This window comes from Bidens hawaiensis, unplaced genomic scaffold (assembly GCF_021521415.1).
Source record: "Bidens hawaiensis isolate Kalapana, Puna unplaced genomic scaffold, B.hawaiensis_p1.1 tig00041853_1, whole genome shotgun sequence".
Lineage (NCBI taxonomy): Eukaryota > Viridiplantae > Streptophyta > Magnoliopsida > Asterales > Asteraceae > Bidens > Bidens hawaiensis.
The window spans coordinates 70,184-76,183 of NW_027497420.1; positions in this window are offsets into that span (position 1 = coordinate 70,184).

A 6,000-nucleotide genomic window follows, 5' to 3' on the forward strand; every position below is an offset into this window, starting at 1 on the left:
ATCCAGCATCGCACCACCCGCCATTGGAGTTGCTACGAACTGGCAGATTCCGTCGAACATTCTAAATACCATTGCTCATTCTGCTCAGTTTCACGGGTTGCTTCATGAGAACCCGCACTCTCATCTCACCAGCATCGTGCGTATCTGTGACACTTTCCATCTTGCGGGCGTTTCCGATGACGCCGTTAAGCTCCGCGTCTTTCCGTTTTCACTCGCTGATCAAGCGAGTATGTGGCTCGAGTCCCTCCCACAAGGCTCTATAGCTACTTGGGCTGTTATGCAGACCCAATTTCTTGAAAAATATGATCCTCCGGCTAAGGCCGCTCGTTTGCGTAACCAGATACATTCTTTTCAGATGGAGGACACCGAGAGTTTTTACGAGACCGGGAGCGATTCAAGAATCTATTAGCGTTGTGCCCGAACCACGGCTTGCAAGACTGGGCGGTCGTCGAGAAATTTTATAATGGAGTGACGTACGCGACGCAGAGTATGCTCGACACGGCGGCGGGAGGAAATCTGTTGACGACTAAAGACCCTGATGAATGTATCGCTTTATTCAATGGACTAGCTATGAGTGGATACCAGAGACCACCCGCCAGAGGAGGTAAGACCGTCGATTCCATCTCATGAGGCATGCATTCGGTGGACACCACCACCGCACTAACGGCACAGGTCGAGGCGTTGGCGAAGATGGTGAAGGATATGCAGACGAAGAGCAAGTTGTGTGAGATCTGCAGAGGGGGGCATGATACCGTTCAGTGCCCAGTCAGTTCGCAGGAGGAGGCCGTAGACTTCATAGGAAATCCAAACCGAAATCCAAATTCTTTCAATTCTTATAATTCGGGATGGAGAGGCAATCAGAACTCCAACTGGAGGAGCGGCAACCAGCCCGGCTTTCAGCAATGCCAGAGTTTATTTTAGGATGCCGGTGAGGGAGCGAGCAGTGGGGAGAAGAAGCCCACCTTGGAGGAAATGATGGCGCAACAGACGCAGATGTTGTCGCAGCTTATGACGCGTGAGGATTCCCGACACAAGGAGACGCAGGAGAAGCTTGGAGAGCACGAGCAGTTTATGAGGAATCAAGGAGCGTCGATTCAGAGTCTCGAGCGGCAGATGGGAGAGATAGCGAGTAGGTTGAACGAGAGGCCGCAGGGTACGCTACCAAGTAACACCGAGCAAAACCCGAAGGGATTCGCTAAAGCTGTGACAACGAGGAGTGGTGCAGGGGCACGAGATGAGCCCGGGATTCAGCAGAGGTCTAGAAGAGGTGTCGTCGAGGAGCCTGCAGTAGTTCTAGAGGAGCAGGTGGATGAGGAGATTCAGATGGAGTCTCCACCGGCCCAGGTGCATCAGAGGAGCAGCCCAGGGAGTTCAGCACAGGCCAAGAGACAGCAGCTACCGAGCGAGCCGCCGAGAGTCTACAAGCCCAGAGTACCATACCCTGGGAGACTCCGCAGAGACAGAGATGAGGAGCAGAATTCCAAATTTCTTGATCTTTTGAAGGAGCTTCACCTTAACATTCCATTCCTTGAGGCACTGACTCAGATGCCTAAACACGCGAAGTTCCTCAAGGATATCCTTTCGAATAAGGAGAAGCTTGCTGAGGTCGCTTCCATCCCATTGAGTGCTAGTTGTTCTGCTGTCTTACAGAGGAAATTACCAGAAAAGATGGCCGATCCAGGGAGTTTCACAATTCCCTGCATCTTGAGAGATGATACGGTTATTCATGCGCTGGGCGATCTCGATGCCAGTATTAATCTCATGCCGTATTCCGTGTATTGCAAGCTGGGTCTAGGCGAACCGAGGCCCACCAGGATGAGTATCCAGCTTGCTGATCTTTCTGTTAAATACCCTCGAGGAGTGGTCGAGAACATGCTGGTTCGTGTCGACAAGTTCATCTTCCTGGTGGACTTTGTCATTCTGGACATGAACGACGATGATAGCGTACCACTGATTTTAGGCCGACCATTCCTTGCCACTTCACAGGCGTTGATCGACGTCTGCGAGGGTAAGTTGATTTTGAGAGTTGGGGATGAGAACGTCACCTTTGACGTTCGACAGTCACTGAAACACCCCAATTCTGCTGATGACTCCCTGTACTTTATTGATACCATCATGGAGCATGTTGGGGAGTTTTTAGCGAGATCTGTGGAGGATTCGCCTCCGATACTCAGATTATCGATAGGGACATTCCGGAGATTGAGATGGTTTCCATGACCGATCAGTCAACGGAAGATGACGCCGAGTCACACCACCCTGAGTCTGAAGTGTCTGCTGGGATCGTACGTGACGATCCTATGGACCGACCTTCTGTTGAGAGCCCCGCTCCTTCCTTAGAGCTTAAGGATTTACCTGCCCATCTGGAGTACGCGTTTTTGGACGAGGAGAGGAAATTGCCGGTTATTGTCTCATCTGCTTTGACGGAGGTCGAGAGAGAGAGACTATTGAGGGTGCTTCGAGAGCACAAGGAGGCCATTGCATGGAAGATTATCGACATCAAGGGTATCAACCCTTCGTTTTGCACGCATAAAATCCTCATGGAGGATAATTATAGGACTGTCGTTCAGCCGTAGCGGCGGCTTAATCCGAAGATGCAGGAGGTCGTGAAGAAGGAGATCATCAAGCTCCTTGATGCGGGGATCATTTTTCCCATTTCTGATAGTTCGTGGGTTAGTCCAGTCCAAGTGGTTCCTAAAAAGGGTGGCATGACTGTCGTCACCAATGAGAGGAACGAGCTCATTCCCACTAGGACTGTGACCGGTTGGAGAGTCTGCATCGATTACCGCAGACTGAATTATGCCACGAGGAAAGACCACGTTCCTCTACCTTTCATTGATCAGATGTTGGAGCGTTTGGCAGGTCAGCAGTACTACTGCTTCTTAGATGGTTTCTCCGGGTACTTTCAGATTCCTATTGCTCCCGATGACAAGGAGAAAACCACGTTTACCTGCCCATATGGTACGTTTGCCTATCGACGTATGCCGTTCGGACTGTGTAACGCTCCAACCACATTTCAGAGGTGCATGGTGGCTATATTTCATGACATGATCGAGGACTCCATGGAGGTGTTCATGGATGATTTTTCTGTATTTGGGAGCTCTTTCGATAAGTGTCTCTCCAACATTGAGAGGATGTTGGCCCGATGCGTTGACACCAACCTAGTTCTTAACTGGGAGAAGTGTCACTTCATGGTACGCGAGGGCATCGTTTTGGGGCATCGTATTTCGAGTGCGGGGATAGAGGTCGACCGAGCGAAGGTCGATACCATCTCTAATCTTCCCCCGCCCACTACCGTGAGATCCATCCGGAGTTTTTTGGGTCATGCTGGGTTCTATCGCCTGTTCATTAAAGATTTTTCTAAGATTGCGAGACCCATGACCAAACTCTTGGAGAAGGATGCCCCATTTGTGTTTTCTGAGCAGTGTATCGAGGCGTTGATGTGTGATGCGATCGACTTCGTGGTGTTCGCATTCGATAAACTCGTTAACGCCCCGATCATGATTGCTCCCGACTGGTCGCTTCCTTTTGAGTTGATGTGTGATGCGATCGACTTCGTGGTGTTCGCATTCGATAAATTCAAGTCCCATCTTGTTCTATCCAAGACGATTGTGTACACGGATCATTCTGCCATTCGTTACCTCTTTAGCAAACAGGATGCAAAGCCACGCCTTATCCGACGGATCCTGTTGCTTCAAGAGTTTGATATCGAAATCCGTGATAAAAATGGGGCCGAGAATGTGGCGGCCGATCATCTTTCGCGTCTTGAGGGAGCTGAGTTATGAGAGCCGGGGGTCAGGATTAATGACCAATTCCCGACAGAGAGTCTTATGTTTGTTTCGGCTCAGGATGAGGGTTTTCCATGGTTCGCTGACTTCGCGAACTATCTTGCGGACGGGTTCTACCCGAAGATGTCTTACCAGCAAAAGAAGAAATTCTTTGCTGATGTTAAGTTTTACCTGTGGGACAACCCGTATCTCTTTCGTATTGGTGCTGACCAGTTGATCAGGAGGTGTGTTGACGTTAAGGAGGGATGGCAGATTCTGAGCCGTTGCCATGTTGGACCGAAAGGAGGTTACCACGGTGCGAGTTTGACGACAAAAAAGGTGTTTGATTGTGGATTTTATTGGCCGTCGATTTTTAAGGATGCGCACGCGTTTGTGAAGAGTTGTGATCGTTGCCAGCGTGTCGACAACATCTCGTCGCGAAATGAAATGCCCCAGAATGCTATTCAGGTTTGTGAGGTTTTCGATGTGTGGAGCATTGATTTCATGGGACCGTTTCCATCTTCGCTTGGGAACAAGTATATACTCGTGGCGGTTGATTATGTCTCGAGGTGGGTTGAGGCCAAGGCCTTACCCACTAATGATGCCCGAGTTGTACTCCGTTTTCTCAAGAGTCTTTTTGCTCGTTTTGGTGTCCCGAAGGCGTTGATCAGTGATAGAGGAACTCACTTCTGCAATGCGCAGATGGAGAAGGCGTTGCGTCGCTATGGGGTCACCCATCGGCTTGCAACCTCCTACCACCCACAGACGGGCAGGTAGAAGTGAGTAACCGGGGGATCAAACGTATTCTTGAGAAAACAGTTGGTTCGAATCGTCGGGATTGGTCCGACAAGTTAGATGATGCGTTGTGGGCCTTCCGTACAGCCTACAAAACTTCGACCGGTTCCACACCGTTTCGGATGATTTATGGGAAGGCCTGCCACCTGCCTGTCGAGTTGGAGCACCGTGCCTCTTGGGCCCTACAGAGGGTCAACTTTGATATGTCTGCCACAGAGAGCACTTGTTTCCACCAATTTCACGAGTTAGAGGAGCTGAGAGATCACGCTTACGCGCAGTCATTTAGGTATAAGGAGCGAATGAAGGAACTGCACGATAGGAAGTTAAAGGGTAACAAGCAGTTCAAGTGTGGGGATTTGGTTTTATTGTATAACTACCGGTTGAGGTTATTCCTGGGAAAGTTGAGATCCCGATGGTCGGGACGGTTCACGGTCACTGAGGTCTTCCCGTACGGCACTGTCGAGATAGAGGATAAAGGCGGGAAGTTTAAGGTGAACGGTCATAGACTGAAGCACTACATTGGCGAGCCGGTGACTGACCAGATGGTCGAGGTATTATACCTTGACGCGCTCTCCGGGACTTAGACGCGATGGATGCACACTCGGGACACTGCCCAAGTTGTACAGTTTGTATTTATGTATTTGTGTAATGCTATCTGTTTTCTTTGTTTTTTCTATTTCAGGTTATTCCAAGATGAAACCGCTCGTACTCAATCTCCATTCGAGTCGGTCGATTTAAGGAGTATCCTATTAAAAATAATAATAATAAAATAAATAAATAAATAAATAAAGTAAAATAAACCCCATCCCCACACTTAGAACGAAATCGTCCTCAATGAGTATAAGGAAAAGAAATAAAAAAAAAACAAAAACACAAAAATATGTTTATTTCTATATGTTTTTGTTTTCCGTTGTATACGCCGCTACATGCGAGCGATTTTGAGTTTTTGCAGGTTATATTATGCGCATGGTAGCTATGGTGGAGTGTTAGAACAGGTTCTCCGGAGGTTGCGGCCGCGAATGAAATGCTATACGGTCGTTTGGATACTACTCAGCTGTTGAGGATTCTGCACACAAACTAGGGGAGTAACCCGTTCTTTGTTTTAGTCTTGTATGCTTTATTTTTATTTTTTCTGTTTTATTTATATTTTTTTTATTTCTTTTCCTTATACTCATCGAGGAAGGTCGTTTTAAGCGATTTTGAGTAGTTTAGGCTTGTTGAGTGAGACCGAGAGGTGATCCAGTGAGCCCGAGCGATCCTTAGTCGTGTCATCTTTAGGGACCGGTGTCTAGATATCATTCAATCCATTAGCTTGTTAGGCCAACAATTTGATTCAGACCTAGGTAGACGTTTTTCTCCATCCTAAGTTAACACGGTTAGTCTTCTGTTAAGTTTTATATTTTTGGTAAGTTTGGTCAGTCAGTTAGGTTAGTTCAGTTAA